Source organism: Anabrus simplex, chromosome 5 (genome assembly GCF_040414725.1).
Source record: "Anabrus simplex isolate iqAnaSimp1 chromosome 5, ASM4041472v1, whole genome shotgun sequence".
Lineage (NCBI taxonomy): Eukaryota > Metazoa > Arthropoda > Insecta > Orthoptera > Tettigoniidae > Anabrus > Anabrus simplex.
The window spans coordinates 305,830,989-305,853,648 of NC_090269.1; positions in this window are offsets into that span (position 1 = coordinate 305,830,989).

A 22,660-nucleotide genomic window follows, 5' to 3' on the forward strand; every position below is an offset into this window, starting at 1 on the left:
GTTAGCAGAAGGTAAAAGTCCGTCATGGGAAAACCTATTTCTAGGTATATTTGCGAAGAGTGTGGAAAAGCATTTTCCCGAAGCTATCACAGGAGACGTCATGAGATATCATGTAGGACAATTTTTCAATGCAAACATTGTAGAAGAGAGTTCAAGAACGCATACAACGCTCAACGTCATGAAGCCGCGTGTAATGTAGCTTCATCGGGAACAAAATACAAAGAGCTCAACCAAATTCCAGCGAACACTGATTTATGTTTAAAAAGTACACCTCTGCGAGAGATTTTTAATTCTCCCTTGTTGTCTAGACCTGCTGCGAGTTCTGTTACTAAGCACAAACTTCAAGATAAAGAGAGGCAAGATCATGATTATGATAATAAGGATAATGATGTTGATCAAAACAGTAGTAAAGGGGAAGTAGAAGAAGAAAATCTGAATGTTTCATTGCCATTACAGCTTGATGATTTTACTTCATTTCCTAAGCCTACTACACGTTCTGTCGCAGTGCAAACATCTCAAGAAGAGATGCAAGGTAAAGAAGAAGGAAATTTCAACGCTTCATCGCTATCGAAACAAGTTAAGTTTGTACCTAGAAACGCTACTGCTGAAGCACGTATTACATCAAAACAAGTCCCTACACATCAACTGTCTGCATATAGACTCAAAGTTCACAACGAGCCTCTGTTACCCTATGTAAATATAAGCTACTGTAAAGACCCCAACGTACTGGTAAAACGTTTACAACTGCTAAGAGCCTATCATGATGCTGGTTACACACAGTACAAAGATGATATTTTTGAAATAGAGCATGAATTACGTCGTATATGTATTATTAAGTAAGCGCTTACCCTCACCTAAGTCATCCATCTGTAGTATATAGTCGATCGAGTAGCTATATTCGTATAGATTATTTCCCAACATTCTCCCTTCCTTAGGGTGTTAACTCCGCCTCTAGTTGTAGAGCCGGTCTCAAGCCCGGATAAAGAGAGGAGAGGCACCCTAGCCCTTTAGCCCTTTAGCCCTTTAGCCCTACAAGGAATGTGCGGTAATCTAATCTTCTTAGAACAAAGGTATCCCCTGACATGTTCTAAACACATGTTGGTTCGAGTACAGTGTTCTATTTTAGTCTTGATCACTTATTTAGTGTTCTAAACACTTCAATCAATGTTCCGATCACATGATAAAGTTAACAGCATAGAGTGCAGTGTTCGATTCTAGCCTTGTTATGTTTCTTTAGTGATTTGCAAATCTAAACATGCATAATGACGTCGTCACTGCAGCACGTGCTTACTCTAGTTATCCCGATGCAGGTTTAAACTTGATCGATAGAGCTATGCCTTGACATAAGAGGAGGCCTTAACAGCTTATGTATAGCCGCTATTTTTTAAAGATAGCTGCTGTTAAGAAAAAACACGTCGAATTTTTCAAATTACCTGCCAACACATTTCAAAGGTATGAGGTTTAGTGCTGTAAAGATACCTGCACGATGCAAAGCTAGCTTTCTTCATCAGAGCAGCCACCATCTTGTGAGAGCACCTCTAGGCCGTATCATAAGGAGCTGTGTATAGTCGCCGTCTTGTCGCTGCTACCTTGTGCAAGCACCCCTAGGGCGTCTCATAAGAGCAGCAGCCATCGTGTGCAAGCGCTCTTAAGCTGCCTCATAAGAAGCTATGTATAGCCGCCATCTTGTAGAATTAGATAGCTGCCAATGCCAAAGGGCCTAAGTAGGGATCGAACCGTCGATCTCATCATTAGACTATGTTTTTCTTGTTCCTGATACTGCAAACCTAGGTATCAGGTGGAAAAATTTTATCCGTTTTGCTCTACGATGCACCGTTTTCGAGATATTTAACATTTTGCATTTAAGCCCCAAATTTAATGAATCGAATCAGCACGGTACGTTATACTCTCTACCATAGCTAGGCCTGATCATGTTATGAAGACTCGCTTCAATACAAGCTAAAACAGAGCGAATGCCAAAGGGCCTAATTAGGAACCGAACCGTTGATAGACTATGTTTTTCTTATGCTATCATGTTCCTCATACTGCGAACCTGGGTGTTGGGCAGAAAAATTTTGTCCGTTTAGCTCTACGGTGCACCGTTTTCGAGATATTTAACATTTTGCATTTAAGCCCCAAATTTAATGAATCGAACTAGCACGACACGTTAGCCTCTAAGCTAGCTTTCTTCATAAGAGCGGCAGCCATCTTGCGCAAGCACCCTTAAAGCGTCTCATAAGGAGTTGTGTATAGCCACCATCTTGTGTCCGCCATCTTGCGCAAGCATCCTTAGGGCGTCTCAAGCCATCTTGTGCAAGGACCCTGAAGCCGTCCCATAAGAGCAGCCGCTATCTTGCGCAAGCATCCCTAGGGCATTTCATAAGGAGCCATGTATAACTGCCATCTTGCGCAAGCATCCCAAGGGCGTCTCATAAGAACCTGTGTATAGCAGCCATCTTGCGTAAGCACCCTTAAGGAGTCATGTATAGCCACCACCTTATGCAATTAGCGTTGAGAGATGGCTGCTGTAGAATTTTTCTTTTTAAATTATCCGCGACCATATTTCGAAGGTAAAGAGTGTAGCACTGAGCTCTATAGATTAAAGATGGCGGATGACAGCTGACAAAAAGCGCGTGAGTTTGTTTACTAAACAAGAACACGTGGAATTTTTCAATTTGCCGCCACCACATTTCAAAGGTATCTAGCTAAAGATGGCAGCACGGTGCTCTCTTGATTAAAGATGGCGGATGACAGCTAACAGAACTTTTCAAATTGCCCGCTACTACAGAGGGCAGCACGGTGTTCTGTGGATGAAAGATGGCGGATGACAGCTGACGAAATTGCCCGCATGATAGCAGCAAAGTGCTCTATTGATTAAAGATGGCGGATAACAGTTGTCAAAAAAGCACGTGGCTTTGTTTGCAAGCAAGAGCACATAGAATGTTTCAAATTGCCGCCACCACATTTCAAAGGTATCTAGCTAAAGACTGCAGCACTGAGGTTTGTGATGCAAGATGGCGGATGACAGCTGTCAGAAAAAGGCACATGAGCTTGTTTCCAAACAAGAGCACGTGGAATTTGTTTCCAAACAAGAGCACGTGGAATTTGCCGCCACCACATTTCAAAGGTAAGTAGCTAAAGAGGGCAGCACGGTGCTCTCTGGATTAAAGATGGCGGATGATAGCTTTCAAAAAAGCGCATGGGTTTGTTTCCAAACAAGAGAATGTAGAATTTTTCAAATTGCAGCCACCACATTTCAAAGGTATCTAGCTAAAGAGTGCAGCACTGAGGTTTGTGATGCAAGATGGCGGATGATAGCTGTCAGGAAAAAGCACGTGAGTTTGTTTAAGAGGGCAGCACGGTGCTCTCTAGATTAAAGATGGCTGCTGTCAAAAAGCATTTTTCAAATTATCCGCCACCACATTTCAAAGGTAAGTAGCTAAAGAGGGCAGCACTGTGCTCTATAGATTAAAGATGGCGGATGACCGCTGTCAAAAAAGCACGTGGATTTGTTTGTCTCGCGCTAGTGAGGTTAAGTTGGTAGCACTAAGGTTTAGGCCCGCCAAGATGGCAGCACTGCCGATGACAGGTGACGAATTTGCAGCTACTGCGATAAAGAGGGCAACACGGTGCTCTGTAGTTTAAAGATGGCGGATGACAGCTGTCAAAAAGCACGTGGATTTGTTTACAAATTCAAATCTCGCGCTAGTGAGGTTAAGTTGGTAGCACTGAGGTTTAGGTCCGTCAAGATGACTGCACTGAGGTTTGCGATACGTTGTTGTCTGTCAAAAAGCACGTGGCTGTCAAAAAACACGTGGATTTGTTTACCTATTCAAATCTTCAATATTCTTCTTTCCCACGCTTTATTTAATGACTAATACTTAGAGATGGGAATGATAGGCATGAATAAGTTAGAATGCAAATTTATTTAACCAAGGCGCATGTAACCGCACGACGGTTCTTCAGTGAGATTTGCATAAATATTAGCGATCTGAAGTATAAGAACAGCTAAAATTTAGTATTAGTGATACCTTTAGCCACAAATATCATTCTACAGTATATCGGAACTTCCTGATGAAGGTATTGTGTGCTATAATGGAACTGTCAGTGACTAATATGTCAAAACGTTGTGCACATTACAATGGTTATATGTACAAAAGAATAGGGAAAGTCAACATGTAATCGTCACCCGGGTCTTCTTCAAACACACTGTCCATTGCACACTCCATTACAGAACACATCAGTAAATACACCAGGAAGTTTCGTTGGTTTTTCTATCGGACTCAGCGCGGGATCCGACCTCTACCGTCTCAAAGGCAGTGTCCTGGAGCGTGAGACTTTGGGTCAGGGAATACAACTAGGGAGGATGACCAGTACCTCGCCCAGACTGCCTCATTTGCTATGCTGAACAGGGGCCATGTGGGGGAGGGGAAGTTTGGAAGGGTAGACAAGGAAGAGGGAAGGAAGCGGCCGTGGCCTTAAGTTAGGTACCATCCCTGCATTGGCCTGGAGGAGAAGTGGGAAACCATGGAAAACCACTTTGAGGATGGCTGAGGAGGGAATCGACCCCCTCCCCCCACCGCTACTCAACTGACCTCCGAAGCTGAGTGGACTCCGTTCCACTCTTCGTAGCATTTTTCAAATTTCGTGGCAGAGCCGGGAATGCTATCATGACATTAGTAAAGTAAAGTCGTGTCCTCATCCTGAGGTGGTGCAGCTCTTTTCAGGTACACTCCCAATGGAGGTGAGCTGCATGTACCATTTCAACCACACACCAGTCCTCCTGTCATTCTTAAATTTCTGGCAGTACCGGGAATCGAACCCGGGCCACCGAGGACGGCAGCTAATAGTGCTAACCGTTACGCTACGGAGGCGGACACCATGACATTTGGAAACATTCATTGCACTTTAAAAACAGCGAAGGAAATTTGGACAGTGATACTGGTCGCTAGGGATGTTTTTTTGAGACTACACCTTTTCAATACATTATGCTTTTTATTGATTTAAATAAATATTTTTTCACTATTGTTATGTTTTAAGGGGGACATGGTTCGCCTATTTCATAGCCAGGATCCTGGGTTTTGTTTGACATGAATTATTCAACTAAAATTATTTTGATGTGTATTATACTGTATGTTCTGTGGAAACATCCGGCTGATGTGAACTGTTAAAACTAGCGAATTCTGTTTACATGTCCTATAGGTATAAAGATATTTACCTTGCATTCAATGGCTCTTCCTAAAAAGGGGTAAGTTTACAAATATTGTACTTTTGATGAAAACATTATTGGTATGCTTTAAACACTTGTGATGACATTTAGAAAGATAAGCGTTGCTCGATACGGACCCAAAGATGAGATTTATAACTTGTAACATCGTTATGTGTCAAATACTCCATCTGTAGGCGAAGCCATGCATTCAACTGTCAGGTGACCCCTCTAAACAAAGTGAATAACGGTGCGTCCGGTGCTTGTGGAGGACATACACCATACTGAAGCTTTCCAACTGTGATGAAAATCTAGGATGGAGAAATGTCATCACTTTGTTTTCACCCCTATTTGGACATTCCAATTTGTGTTCTGAAAATGAACGTGAATCCAGCGATGTTCTTTTGTAGGGGATGAAAGAATAACACTATGGTATCCACTTACCTTTTCTAAGAGATGACTAAAAGGAGTCCCTAGAGGGCTGTCGAATTTAGAAGCGTTGGTTGGCGACTATAGGGTGATCCGATCGCTGTGAGTACGGGGGCGTTAGAATAATACTGCATTATTCCTCATGAAGATTATGCAGATGGTGGTGGTGGCAGCTATTCACATATATAGATATTAATCGCTGCATTTACAGAAGCGTAACACATAACACTGCTTAAATGTACTATGAACACGGTTAATGGTGTATACACCTCGTAGCCTAGTGAAGAAAGCAACGGAAAACGGCACATTTATGGAAACATAACACTTACACAGCTTTTATGAACGTTTTTAATTCTACACACACTACATTCAACTTTAATTTAATTACGTCATATTAGCATAAAGTATATTTACAAGTAAAAAATAAGGGTATTAAATATATTCAAAATGTTGCATGTGGATTGCATTCAATGATCTTAAGAAATGAATTCATCTGGGAATCGAATCCGAGCCTCTGAGGGGTAGCAGCTAATCACAACAACAACTACACCACAGAAACAAGCAATAATATTACTAATAATAATAATAATAATAATAATAATAATTCTTCGGCTCTTTACTACTTGTAGGGTCCCAGGTGCGAACTGATATGTAGATGTGGATTTTCCCTAGTACAGCGCGTTGATAGAATATAAAGATGAAAGTGTTGGGACAAACACAATCAGTTAGTCTCCGAGCCATAATAATTAATCAAACTAGAATAAAAATCTCTATCACTGGCTGGAATCGAACCCGGGACTCTCTGAAGTGAAGGCTTCAACGTTGACTAAGGGTGAGTGGACTCCGTTTCCAGCCCTGAAACTATTTTTTGAAATTTTTAACAGAGCTTGGAATCGAACTGGGGCTTCCAGGGGTAGCATCTAATCACATATATAGACATTAATCGCTGCTTTACAGAAGGGTAACACATAACACTGTTTACATTTACTATGAACACGTTTAGTGGTGTATACACGTCGTAGCCTGGTGAAGAAAGCAACGGAATACGACCCATTTACGGAAACATAACACTTACATAGCTTTTATGAACGCGTTTAATACTACACACACAACAATCTTTTTTTGGTATTTAATTACTTACCTTATATTAGCATTATATGTATATACTTAGAAGTAAAAAATAAGGGGATTAAACATGTTTAAATTGTTGCATGTGGACAGCATTCAGTTGTCTTCAGAAATGAATGCCCCTGCTTCTCAATATATTGTTTGCCGGCAGGACCGGAAATGAAAGTTTTATATTTCATTGAATATGCGTTCTTCCATACAGTGCACTGCAGGAATTCTCTACTGCATCTTGCCCCTCGCTTACTTACTACGTGAATGGAAACATAATTAAATAATAAAAATAATTAAGAGAGACTACTTAAAACGTTTGTTTGCACAGGGTTTGAGGTGAGATGAAGCTGTTGAGGCGGATTTTTATAACCAGATGCCCTTCCTGACATCAACCTCATCAGAGGAGTTAATAAGATGAAGTGAATGACGTGATATATGGTAGTAGGAAGGGAGAGGGTAAAAACCCGGTGGCGGCACATTGCCTACTCTTGTCGAATACCACCAAGAGGTCTCCTCAAGGCTTTATGTCTCCATCCAACGGACAATCACCATCAACAGCGTGTTATGCCCTAATTCCATATGAGCACTGCTACAATTATCATTATTATTCCTACCCCCCTACAAGGCCCCCAGTTCAGCTTAACAGGTAAGGCCACAGTGTAGAGGCTGTTGTGATTAGCAGGAAGGAAGAAAGGAAGATTATTATTAGTATTAACATTAATATTAATATTATTATTATTATTATTATTATTATTATTATTATTATTATTATTATTATTATTATTATTATTATTAGCTACGATTGCTTCCTTTCCTATTCCTTGACTATCCCTTCTAATTTTTCCATCACCGGGCGAGTTGGGGGTCCGGTTAGGGGCGCGCAGCTATGAGCTTGCATCCGGGAGAGAGTGGGTTCGAACCCCACTGTCGGAAGCCCTGAAGATGGTTTTCCGTAGTTTCCCATTTTCACACCAGCCATATGCTGGGGATATACCTTAATTAAGGGCACTGCCGCTTCCTTCCCATTCCTACGCCTTTCCTGTCCCATAGTCGCCATAAAACATATCTGTGTCGGTGCGACGTAAAGCAACTAGCAAAAAAAAAAAAATATTTCCATCCGCCTACATGACCTCAGTTCAGATTAACAGGTGAGGGCCTGGGTTGATGACTGCGGGGCGCATATGATTTAACTAACAGTGTAAAATAATGTTTTCTTGTAAGATGCTCTACCTATCATTTTTATTCTCTTCTTTTATACATCAGAGCGAGGTATTTTATCATGCATTATTCTACTGAGATAGAAGAATAACACCCGCGTTATCCCCTTGCCTCTTGAAAGAGACCACTAAAAGGGGTCCGCTAGGGCGCTCTCAAATTTAGGAGCGCGGTTGGCGTCCTGTTCCACCACAGACTATCCGAGACTTCGAAGAGGCTCTCATTGAGGAATGAGACCTGATACAGCAACGTGACCTCCGTCAACTTACACGGAGCATGCCACGTAGGTGCCAAGCTGCGATAAATGCTCGTGGATGACATACACCATAATGAAGCTCTCCAAATGTGATAAAAATCCAGCGTGGGGGAATGTTAACACTTTGTTTTCGCCCCTATTTGGACAATTCAATTTGTGTTCTGAAAATGAACGCGAATCCAGAGATATTCTTTTGTAGGGGGCGAAAGAACAACACTAGGGTATACCCTTCCCTCTTGTAAGAGGTGACTAAACGGAGTCCCTATATGGCTGTCAAATTTAGGAGCGTTGGTTGGCGACTATAGGGTGATCCGATCGCAGTGAGTAGGTTGGGGGGGGGGGCGTTAAAATAACACTACGGTATCCCACGATATCCTTGTCTCTTGTAAGAGCTGCAATATCGACACTGTTAGCCATTGATCAAACATAAGTTATCAATAGAGGACAAATTATGAAAAAACTGTACCTATGCATTTTAGCGTCACAAAGCTGTAACTTTATACTACTATATTCTGTATCCTAGGCTTGCGAGGGAAAGTAATAGGACGAAAACACTACCTACTCTAGCATACGTTGTGACTTGACCAACTAACAAAATATCTATACCCATATCCCTTACATTCTTTGTATAAAATGTTACTTCTTTATAGCTTATCACATGACCATTATTACTGTACCGGGAGGTACACCCCAACGCCGCGCATTTAAATCTAGCGCCTAAATGAACTCCTCTACTGGTGAAACAGTGAAATTGAAACTATACCTACTTAAAACTTTTCTCAGAACATATCACCACTAAAATTTGATGTAATTTTGTTATTGTGAAGTTTCCTGAACTGACTATTTCTACTTGTTTTGTTTGCCATTCATCAAGAAGTTTGGACATTCTTCCACAGATGTCACTACTAAAAACTATGATCATGCACCCTGGTGCGAAGTGAAAGAACTTTTGATTTAAACAAGTTTTGTATTCATAAGCTTTTTAATAATCGATGTTCATTTATTTTTGGGTTGCCAATATTTATCTTTTCTTTCCGCCAGTTTTGAATCCAACCAATCAATAATTTCTGTAATTAATTTTCTACCAATCACAGTCGTATTCTTCGATTTTGAGTGTAACTTTTAAATTACCCAAAAAAATGAGAGGGTGTGGTTAGTTTAATCTTGAAGGGTCTCGAACTTTCCCCAAGTGTTTATAAACTGTGGATTTTCACGTCTCTTGGCCAATTGATCGACGTCTATCTGAGTGTGTGTGTGTATTAAGCAGGAGGCGGGCGGCCTCTTTCGTCGGCAGCTAGAACATCTTCAAGGTAATGGCCACATAACTTTATTCCTTCTTGCTACCTTCGCAGTTTAATCCGAGGGCAAGGTCCGAATCTTTAACTATGTAACCTACTTTTCTAAATGTAAATCATCTTCCGGCTAATGTAAAAATTTCATAAAATCTTTCACGGTAAACCAGGGGTAGAGAGTGAAGTACCCTCTCGAGCTCCCCTTCATCTTGGTTTGAGGTGACTACGTTTTTCTCTAACTGTTTTTCCTACTGCAATGGGTTAATGTAATTTCTTAGTTTGGGAATAGCCCTGTTTCATCGGCCTAGAGCTCTTTAGGATTTTTAAGCGTTCATTATCTTGGAGCGCAGTACGCCTCCATTCAGTTTATGGCTCGGGCTATTTACATAACCTGTTCTATCCCGCAAAGGCCCAATAGGTTGGGTACAAAATACCCCAGTTACAAATTTGTAAGTTGTGCCTTGATGGCGAGTGATTGTAATTTTCTGATATTGCCCTGAATAGATTAAAAGAAATTGAGAGCCTCTTAGCTCTTTTTCAAAGTAAGATTTCTGAATGCCTCTTGAAGGCTAAATGTTGTAGTTTTGGGAGCAAGTGCTCCATGAATTAGTGGAATTTCTGCCCTTGAGTAAATATCTGATCTTTGTAAATTTGAGCTTGTAGCTCAGAAAATGTGAAGCTAAGGGCTGAAAGCCCAAGGTGTTAAGGTTCTGAATCTTGGATTTTTTACCCATCTTGTTTAATGTTTGTACCTGTAAAATTTTTAAATTATGAATAAAAAAATATAACCTTCAGTTTAGTTTTAAATTCATTCTTGACATTGCAGTTTGACCCATTCACCCCGGCACCTACTTTCACCTCTACGTTCCACAATTACCACGGAACAATTACAATAAAATTATCATATTTTTTTCTAGACCAGAATATTGCATCTTTACTCAGGCAATTTACACGTAAGAAAATGGAAATTGCAACACCATGAAGGCATTGGTCGTTTGTGTTGTTTTTCAAGATATGGAACGATGCCATGTAGGTACTGTATGTAAACGATCAAAGTTTCAGACCCATTGGATTGTAGCTACAGGTCTCCCCACGTGATTGGTCGCGGAGGAATCAACTCCAGTATACGGACTCTGGTGTAGCGTAGTTGACTTGCAGTCTGTGCAGTGAAGTGTTCCCCGTCAAACATGCCTCGACGACAGAGAAGAGCACGCTATCAACAACTGTCGCCGTTTGAGAGGGCTCGGATAATTGGGCTGTGTCAGGCTGGATTATCGCTAAGGACTGTCGCTGCACGCGTTGGCCGACAGGCATCTACGGTACAACGTGTATGGCAGCAGTGGTCGAATGAAGGTACCCACACTCGTAGACCTGGCACAGGCCCAGCGCGACAGACAACTGTGAGAGAGTATCGCCGCATCATTCGCATGGCCCGGATGGAACCCCATGCAACAGCAGCGCAAATTCGAGAAGCTGTGGCACCCCACGTTACACAACAAACAGTTGGTAATCGCCTGCATACAGCTGGCTTACGAGCCCGTGTCCCTGCAGAAGGTGTTCCATTGACCCCACAACAGCGACGTGTAAGGCTGGCCTGGTGTCGAGAAAGATCGACGTGGCTTGACGAATGGCATAGGGTCGTCTTTAGTGATGAATCGCGCTTCTGTCTTGCCCGCAGTGATCGCCGGAATCGTGTGTGCCGACGTACCGGGGAGAGGGGCCGCCCAGATCTTATTGTCGAGAGGCACACAGGGCCAACACCAAGCATTATGGTCTGGGGAGCTATTGGCTTTAATGTGAAATCACAATTAGTGCTTGTTGAGGGCACTATGACTGCTCGATAGTACGTTGATAGGGTACCTAATCCAGTGGTTGTCCCTATGATGGCGAACATAGTTAATGGGATGTTTCAGCAGTACAATGCCCGGGTTCACACTGCACGCATCTCCTGAAAATCTCTCCACGACATCACAACCTTAGAATGGCCCGCCAGATCCCCGGACCTCAGTCCTATTTAACATGTGTGGGACATGATGGGTCGACAACTGGGCAACCGTCCTCAGCCACCCACAACTCTGGAACAACTGACCTGTGCAGTGCAACAAGCATGGGCCACAATTCCTGAGGAAGCGATCCAGGGCCTTTTGACTCCATGCCTCGACGAATTTATCAATGTATTGTAGCTCGTGGTGGGCACATACTGTATTGATTGTTGTCCAAACTTGCGGTCAGAGGGACCTAAAAGTATAATAATCGAATCACAACCGAACACTCGTCCTGCATGTTCAATTGCAGCAATGTAGCACCACTTCTTCTGGGTGTTGCAATTTCCATTTTCTTCAGTGTATTCTTGCATTCATTTCACTTATATTCGGAGTATATTGCGCCCTTCCTGCGTCTAGGTACGACCCAGTAAAAATTTCCCGATAGGTGATGTTCTCTCAGGGCAATTCTTCGTAAAAATGGTTTAGATTAACGTGAGTTCCAAGAGAAGACAGGGATCGCACGCGATAAATACTGATGAACATCTCCATCCTATCGCATTTTCAAATAAATCATTAATTCATCGCAAGACTCGAAGTAAATCGCATGAAAAGTATCTTAATAACTAAGTCGATCTACAGCTAACATCTACAAATCGTAAGTCACTTAAAAATAAATATAAAAGTATATAAATAAATATAAAAATAAATTGAAAGAAGAAAGTTATTAAATTGCTCATGAATGAAAGAATAGGTAACTCAAATTATCTTTAAATTCCTTCATCGGTGTTTAAAATCAATCATTATTCATAACATCTCATATAAGTCAGCGCTGGTTTAATAATAAAACAAAAATGAATTCATTGATTCTGAAATGAACCGGTAACTTCTAACATTCCATCTTGCATGAAAATTAATTCAATTATTTAATTGCCATATTAATAAATTATTAACTTGAAAGAAAGTTCATAATTCGTATCGATAACATTACAACACTGAAGTTAAATATCAAACACTTCCTTAAAAATTAACAATTGGAAATTGCAATCTGAATGTATTCTTTAATTCATTCACTGGCGTAGAAATGTCGTTGACGATTGACGGGCTAAGGTTACTACCCCTATTGCCTACCAAAATCTAGGCTCCTAACATCCTAGCCTATCATCTTTAAATGTTAAGTAAATTATTAATCGCCACTCAAAAATATAAAATTAACCTACAACACATTTCTAACTAAATAGTCCTTAATTCGCTACTCATTGGCTCAATATGTATACGGTCATTCACTAGGTTCATATTTATTATTTCAAGCTTATTTAAGTGACTCCGCAATTTTTCCATTATGATATCCCGGTATTATTCATCTATGTTGCTCATGGTCGCTATACAGACTCAATATATCTCTCAATGTATACATTACGAGAATATGTCACGAATATTTCCTACCACCAACAGCTGTATTTGACATTACGGTAACCATTTAATCTTAACTATTCACATGCATTCGCCATTCATACCTTGTATTAAGTTACTCCCTCGACGTATGTCCTTCATTGTACTTGCATCGCTTATTTGATCTTTATTTGAATATTTCAACATTTACCAACCATATTTACGTCTTATTACAACCCAACTTCAAATTACCTTACTCAAATTGCTTCACGTGACTCCATTTCGACTACATAACATTCAATCAATTCAATTGCATCATTAACGATATCGCATTTCATATCTCATAACCTCTTCCTAAATAAATACATTTATTAAGACGTATTATTCTCCTTTGCATTAATATTCCCTTATGTGGATCATTTCTTTTCTCGTAGATCGATGCTTAACCTTAACATTTCATTCTTCCATCTAGTAACGTGATTTGACAAGGAATAACTCGTATAAATCCTACTTCTTCTCATATCACCCATTTGTGACGCAGTCAAAACCTGGATGGCTTCACGAATCCATAAATAATATTTACCATTCGCAAATACTCATATTTAGCTGTTCGATAGTCTACCTTCTTTCGCGTAATCTCAATTACTACGATTATCCACTCGACTTATGCATAGCCAAGACCAACTACAATATCTCAGACCTTAACCGACCTATCGAAACTGTCCATAATGGCGGCTGCTGGAGTGCTAGCATGCGTTTGTTTTGATTTGTGTAAGCCGTGTTGTTACCAAATATTTACGGAAATTTGAATATTATTAATCGTACATGATATTTATTTATGGTCTTAAGAAGATTATAGATCCTATTTCAATGCCGTAAGAAGCTGTTTGTTCTCAAAGAGCTTATTTATTCCAACAATGTCGGCGGTGATTAGGTTAATTTTGATTCTGGTGTTCTTCTCCGAAAGTACTTTCTTTATTTTTAGTTACCTATGCAATATGTTTATAGTTCAATGTGCTGTGTGCCTGGATGTAAGTAAGAGCTCAGTGTTCCCGTTTCCAATAGACCTAGTATTAAGGCAAAATTGGGTTAAGAGCATTCGTAAGGAAAACTTCGAAACGAATCATAGGACTAATAATGTTGTGTGCATTAATGATTTTATTATTTTTGAAATCAAATGTATTCTGAGGGAAGACATATACCTATAGAAGGTGGTGATCTAATTCAAGTGCCGCGCAAACTTCCGAAGTTAAAACTAATGATGAGTATACTAGCATTTACCCTATCAGCCAACGTACCTTAGTACAAAGAAAATTAAATCAGTCCCAGAAAGATCCGGAAAATCATGACCAAGATTTATGATTTAGAGACTAAATTAATCTTAAACGGTGGTGCAAGAATGATGTAACTTAATTAATTTTCAACGTTTTACAGTGAACATGTGTAAACTAAACCTAACCCCATTTCCCGTGAGTTAACGTGAGGATTATGTTCTTTTTTTATATAAAATACAATTATGCCATCAATTCTGATGAGTTTTAAGGTGACGAGAGATTTAGACGGTCAAGTTTATCATACAAATATCGCTTGTACCTACTCAACAATACAGGTGGATTTTGGAGGGTTGAAATTTTGTTGGGGAAATTTGTTTGCGTGTTTTACATAATGGGCTGTGATTAATGGTGGTGTTACATAGTATTTAATGTAAGGTTAATAATGTACTTTGTTGACATCTATATATCGTATTTGCTGATCGGAGATTCATATGTGAAATATTTTAATACTCTGTGTTTCAACCTGACGTTGATACAATAATTCTCCCTCCATTTTTCTCCTCTGAAATTTCATTTAGACTTACAATACGCGATAACGCTACTTATGGTGTTTAATTATTCATATTTTGAGTCAGTGAGTTGCATTTTATGAGGTTCGACTTGTGATATTTTCTTTAGGTGTCTCGGAATAAACATGCATAACCTTTCCCTCAACCTCTCATATCGCACGCCGATGTCCGCCATGTTTTTCTGCATTAGGGTCTGATGTAATTGTAGTTGGTCTTCACATAGCCATTTCTTTCCAGATATCGATCTAGTTACACGTTAACTTAATATAGTATCATTCAACTATACGTATATGCATATCACTTCACTGTATCACTTGCACTTCAAAGTATCTCACACTTATTGTAGTTCATATTAGATACATATGCCTAGCTTAATTAAGAACTAACATATTTATAGTAAAACTTAGCTCGTCATTCATCAAGTAAGCCGTCTCTGTAGCTCTCTCTCTCCGTTACATCGCTGGTCACGACTGGCCACAGTCTGCGGAGTCCTCCTCTCACATCAGGTCTGATCTATTGGCTGGATCATATCCACCTCCAGGTCGGTCCACCTCGAAATTACCAAGACATCATCTTCTTCATACTGCAGCTGTCAATGCCATCAAAGAAATTCGACAAGTAATCGTTCATTTTAAAAAATTCCTTTAAAATAATATTCTCTTCATAAGTATTCTATTATTTTTCGTGTTCTGGTCATTCAACTATCTATATTTGCTTTGATATCTTCGACCTTGTTTTACAAGTATCTGTGATTTTAAATTATTTATCTTCTGGAAATCTTAATTATTCCTTAATTCTTCTTTTCAAGAAATGATTGGTGCGTATCTTTCTCTTTTTACAGCACTGCTCGTTGATTAGCTCCGATGTGTTGATATATTAGGTATTAGCTCTTCTGGCGAACGTATTTAAATAGAATATTCGTCTTTCACGCCGTCCTTATGCTTCTTATTGACGTATAGCAAGTATCTTGCTGTATATTCTTATTTAGAAGCAATAATAATTCTGAAATTCCAGTTATAATCGTAATTATTCTTCTTTCCGACGCAGTAGTAATGATTTGCTTCCTGTCGCTTTCAGTTCAATTTAGTAAGTGAGAATAATAATAATATATAATATTGTACTTGTTTTTCGAAACAATTCAATTGATACTGCTCTGTTCTCCACAGCCTTTTAAAAGTGTATGTTCCAAGTTAGTCATGGCCTCCTAATAGAATTATATCTTGAGATTCTCTTGCATACAATTTCGGCCTGTGTGATCCATAACTTTACTTGACGCCATTTTTAAATACGTCAGAAAATGTAATGGGCACAATATGAAAGGCTGCAGTTATGTTGGGAAGGGAATAATAGATAAAGACAAGGGCGGATCCAGAGGTGAGGAGGGGGTTCCAAAGAGTCAAGACACCCCAGGAGTTTTTAATGTACTTTTACTAAGCATGTATATTATTGTTAGTTTCCGCAATCCGTACGAATCCACCACTTTTACTAGGAACCAAGGATACCCATTTCCTTATAAAGTATTCCATACCATCTAAACTCACCGGAAGTTTGGACACCTACCAAAATAAAATTCTGGATGAAGACCTACCGTAATGCCCCCCCCCCCCGCCTCCAAACTGAAATCCTGGCTACGCTACAGGAAGGACGCAAAGATAAGGCAGATGGAAGTGGACCAAGCACATTTCAACTAAACAACCATGGTCTAGCTTTTCTCTTTTCTGAAGCGCGTTCTGAAGTAAATAATGTAGAAATATATAGATCGAAGAATGTTGGTATTACAAGTGCAATGAAACTCTACCCTTCTTATAGTGATGAAGAAATTAATCTTTTACGGATGGCGGGATGGTGTCCGAAAGTTAATAACAACTGGATGATTAATCTGGACAGTACTTTTTCTGGTATATTATCATTAAAACATATTCTCGGCTTTACCGCTGATTTTAGACGTACTATAATCAACGCAAAACGAGAGCTAATTCTGATCCGTGATCGAAGTGATTACAACTCTCTTAAAGCAGCAGAATCACCAGTAGACTCGAAAATTACTCCTCATCGTATATTGTAGAGGATTCAACATGTAACAACTTTATTTGATCGAGAAAAACTTCGATTGTTCAAGATTGCAGAAAATGATAAACCATTACCTATACGTTTTAGAAGTTGGGAGCTGCATGAGTATCCCGTGTTACTACCTACAAACAAGCATAGGTGGGCTGTTAAAACGTCACGTTTTACTGAAAAGCCTTTGTATATTATTAGATTTCAAACCTATCGTAAATTCAACCGTGAAAAGACAGCTTGTAACCGCACAAGAGGGTTACAGTTTCCATTCAGTAATTATTATTATTATTATTATTATTATTATTATTATTATTATTATTATTATTATTATTATTATTATTATTATTATTAACCCGATTCATGAGATTATATATATTCTGTTTTTCATCATTTAGACTGAAATAATTAGGTATCACGCATATTATTGTATTTAATCATAGGTTAAGTGAATTTTGTTTGTAATTATTCTGTATATTAATAAGTGAGATTTGTTGGTTTCAAATAGTCATGCTGTGGCTTGTAATTCTGGCCAGATGAGCTGGCATAGTATTTTGCAATCGAGGCTATGTTTAATCGAGAATGTACTGAGCAAGTAGGTTTCCCGCTGACACATGCAATGCAGTCATCGGTAGTCCGCGTGGGCACGCTTATACGACACATGACTGATGACATCAGTGAGTGGGCACGTGATTTCGACCAAGTGTCTGTATTCGCCAGCTACTGTATGTTGAGGTGGAAGGGATGACCAGAGAGTAGGGAGATGAGTGGTCATCACGAGGTTATAAAAGTCGATGCAACGGTGATGAGAGCTATCAGATGGAAGAAATGAAGGAAGAGTGATGGTCAGTGGTCTTAGAGTGGTGGTCAGAGCTAAGAGGTGTGTTTGCAGAGATCATGGAATCATCGAAGAGGTCTACGAGTGGTGGTTGGATCAGAGTAGAGACTGGTACGGTGCTGGTAATGAAACATCATCTACTTGTGAGGATGGACTTCACAAGGTGTTTCAATAATATTTTCCAATTTCTTACAATCTATTGAGCGGACGTAACTACATTGGAGCTTACTACACGCGTACATGGAATGTAGGTCAACTCCATGTTACATAAGAAAATAACAGCAGACTGTTCCCGACTTCAGCTCATTGGTTTCTCCAGGAATTTCAAGTTGAACAACGGTGTGTGCAGACATCAGGTAATTAAAGCATCCGACATGTTATGCATTAATAACATGAAGAAGAATGTAATCAGCGGCGATATCATATTTCACTTCAAGTTCATGCCAATAGCTTTCTTTGTTTAGATTAAATTTTCTTTTTGACTGTAACAGCAAATCTCACAGTATATTTTTGTTATATTAAAATACGGCAATGCTTGTTCATTGTGATGTAAATTATAGTCATAAACTCAGTTTTATTTTCATTTTAATAAGTGATTCTGTTTCAATCCTCAATTGTGGAAATGCAACCGTAATCTAACATTGTCCTGATCCATATCCCTGTATATTGCCAGATGTGTGAGTTTATCACCTCACGCCATGAGATAATTGAGATAAGAGGCATGCTGTACGAATTTTGTTGTTTTTTCTTAAAAAGCAAATGGCGCTCAAACAAATGTTATATTGTATGAAAGAGATGAAGGTATAAGAGTAGTGGTAGGAGTAGTAATAAGCTCACAGTTTGATCACTGAAAATTAGAAAATATTGGACTATATATCAACGGAATTACTTATCCCTACGAAAACATGGACATTAATTTTGAGAAAAATAAATTTGGGTTGCTCTATGACATTTTTTATAAATTCCAATCATCGTATTACCAGAAAGAAGATCGTCCGGTATTTTCGACTGAAGAATTTAAAAATAAAGCACCGATTGCAGTTATAGACTGTTCTTATAATGAGGAAACTATAAAAGAATCTCCTGTCGATATACGTTTAGAATTTGAAACATCTGAAAGTATTCCTGCTAACACAACAGCCTATTATCTTATTATTCACATGAGAAATGTCACCTACCGTCGACTATCGTTACAAGACTATAAATAAGGGTAGCCCTTCATCATGATCATTCCGTCGGTAGATGCAGAGTGCGTTTCGGTCCTTGGGTATCGTCCCTTAAGGGGCTACGGTTTGTCCGTGGTCCAACAGCTCTGTACTCTGACCGGCCAACCGACCAGAGGAAAGTTGGCCACGACTCTACCGTGGCTCTACGCCTCTGCATTCGGGAGACGGGCCTGGGGCACAGTGCCGGACTTCACGCCTGGCCCCACCCGTCAGCTGTCCTGAGAATGGTTTTCCGTGGTTTTCCATTCTCCTGCACTAAGGCGAATGCAGGGACAGTTCGTAGTATAGGCCACGACCGCCCACCCCCTCACCTTCTCCGCACATCTCCTTCACAGTAACAAATCTCCCGGCGTCACCGTCTAAGAGGCCCGCCCCCCCCCTTCAGGGGAGGAATGAAAACGTTTAGTAGTAGTAGTCATGATCATTAGTGTGTGCTTCTAAACCGTACACTATGAAGCGGAAATAAGATCAAGAATGCAGGATTACAATCGTTTTGATAACAAACACAACTGTGAATGTGCATCCTGTTCGCCTGCCAGCGAAACTAATGTGCTATATCTTATTTACCTCAAACATCTGATTCAGTGTTTACCACCAGGATTTTTATCTACGTATGCTGTTCTTTTTTGTAGATGCTTTTTGGCACATCCTACCTCTCCACGGTAAGATTTCAATCGATGTAGCTTCATGCAGACGCTGTCGATGACATTACAAGCATCGAAGTAAAAATCGCATCGATTGGGATGGACCTAATCCGAAGATTGTAATCTGCGGTGAGTGTATGCATGAACTTTTTCCCTTCTTTACAGTACCTGATAATGATTCTGAAAAGAACTAAACACATGGATAACATCAAGGTAAGAACTGCATCAACTTCTTTGCAAAGCATAACATGCGTAGTATAATATATTTTGAAAACTTCATTTCATAAACAATATTTTCTTTAAAAAATGATGTTGCAGGGGGCTTTAAAATTTTGCAAGCATGCTACCTCTTCACAGTAAGATGTTAAGAAGTACACCAACCTTGTCAGCAGCATAACAAAGGTTGTAGTAAAACCGGTACTACTTTAATTTTGTAAATAATTACGCAATAAATATTTCATTAAATTTAAGAAGTTCTACTTATTGCATTCCCTTTGCCTCCTCACACCTATCAAATGTTTTCCTAGTCGTCGCCATTTTATTTTAATGAAAATGTACGCTGAAGAATTTCTTGATCTCTTTTCAACACAACCGTTGTTCGTCTCTTACCACGCTCCTATCCAACCTCCCTTAGTCATCTCTTGTTCTTTTCGATGTCGACCACACAGTATCCCCTTGCTTCTAAACACATCAATACAAAAGTTAAAAATTAGCGCCTATGTCATCCGTCATTCACACATGCATGCGACACCTATTCGAAGGATGCAGAACTGCTAGTCATTTCTTCAGATAGATAGCACTCCCCGCAATCCTACTTTCTTCCACGGCTAACAGAGTGCGACAGTCATCCGTACCTCATCACTTCTTCTTTCCTCCGCAAGCCGATGTACTCTTCCGCTCGCACATGCGCCCTAGCTATTCCCCCTTGTTATGTCTCTAGCGGGATCAGGGAGTATTACTCCCTGAGCGGGATCTAACAGTCATTTGTTTACAGTAACTCACGAAGTCGCCGTGAGAGCGCACTGATATGTCTCTAGCAGGATCTGATAGTCATTAGTTTACGGTAACTCACGAAGTCGCCGAGAGAGCGCACTGATATGTCTCCCTTCCCCGCAGGGAGCACTCTGAGCGGAATCTGATCGTCATTTGTTTTCGTAACTCACCAACTCGTACATTTTTTACAAGTTGCTTTACGTCGCACCGACACAGATAGGTTTTATGGCGACGATGGGACAGTAAAGAGCTAGGAGTGGGAAGGAAGCAGCCGCGGCCTTATTAAGGTACAGCCCCAGCATTTGCCTGGTGTGAAAATGGGAAACCACGGAAAACCATCTTCAGGGCTGCCGACAGTGGGGCTCGAACCCACTATCTCCCGATTACTGGATGCTGGTCGCACTTAAGCGACTGCAGCTATCGAGCTCGATCAGAGAGAGATCGGTGCGTCGGTAGATGCAGAGTGGGTCTCTGTCCTTAAGTGGCCACGGCTGGTCCGCGGTCCAAGAACTCTACACTCTGACCAGCTAAACGAGCAGAGGAGGGGTGGCCACGGCTTTACCGTGGCTCTACGCCTCTTCATTCGGGAGATGGGACCGGGCTGGAGCTCACGGCTGGCCCCAACCGCAGGCTGTCCTGAGAATGGTTTTCCGTAGTTTTCCATTCTCCTGCACTAAGAAAAATGCCGGGACAGTTCCTAGTATAGGCCACGGCCGCCAACCGCCTCAAATTCTCCGAAAATCTCCTTCACCAAACAAATCTCCCGGCCTGAGAGACAGCGTCACCGTCTAAGAGGCCTGCCTCCCCTTCAAGGGGGGGAATGATAACATTTTAGTAGTAGTAGTAGTAGTAGTAGTAGTAGTAGTAGAAGAAGAGATTGGTGCCACTTCCCGCAGGGAAAGGCGGCCATTCCTGTATAAGAAGCTGGCAATATTCTTGGTCGAGGACCGGGAGGTTGTCCTCTGGGAGAGAGAGAGACAATCTCTCACCCTTGCTTTTTTGGTAGGAGGCTGCAAGGTAGCCCCAGGGAGGGAGGAGAGGGCCCTCTCCACCCTCTCAAAAAACCAAAACCTCGGGGCCTAATCTAACCGAATGAGGTTAGGTTAAATCTTTGGTTGCAGGTTAGGTTAAGACGTTATCGTAACGTCATAACCTTACCTTCGTGAGGTTAGGTCTGCTCACATAGGTAAGGTTTGACGTCATAATGACGTCAATGAATAGGGGTCAATGACCTCGCCTGCACCAAAAAATTTTGCTGACTAAACAAACAATTCAAATTTCCCGCCAAAAGCGTGGGAAAACGCTGACGATGCAGCAATTGTTTCAGAACATACACAACTAATCTAGTCTTGTTAAAATCTGAAGTATTGCTTGTCATAGACGGTGACGAAATCCTCTGGAACAGGAGCTTTTGACGGTTCTGTAACGTAACATTTCTAGTCAAATTGATTTTCTTTTGCTATACTGCAGTGTTGTTTAAGTTTAAACCGCTTTTTTTTAGCTTCTAATTTAATTTCGCACAGCGTACAAAACAGAATAGTGCACCAAGCTCGATAGCTGCAGTTGCGTAAGTGCGACCAGTATCCAATATTTGGGAGACAGCGGGTTCGAACCCCACTGTCGGCAGACCTGAAGATCGTTTTCCGTGGTTTCCTATTTCCACACCAGGCAAACACTGGGACTGTACATTAATTAAGGCCACGGTCGCTTCTTTCCTACTCCTGTCCCATCGTCGCCATAAGATCTATCTGAATCGGTGGGACGTAAACAACTTGTAAAAAGAAACAAAACAGAATAGTGCCATCCGTACTGAAATAATTATCTCGAAACTCCCGCACAAATACTCCCAATTTTTCACTTATCGAACCATTAGTTTTAGGCATAATGAACATAGTATTCACGATCAAACATATATATATAGCGAAATCTGTCCAGTAAACTGAGCCCACTGTACCTTTGTATCACTCCCTCCCCCCCCCCCCCCCCTCTTTCTCCTTTGGCACCAGAGTGAAGACAATTCTACCTGGTAAATTTATTTACAGAAGCGGTTGACCTTGGCACAAAACCTGACAAAAGCCATCCTCAACTGTCCTTTTGCTTCCTTTGCATCTGTCGCTTTCTACTCATCTCTTTCTATACAGCTTACCCTCTTAATTCACATAAATAT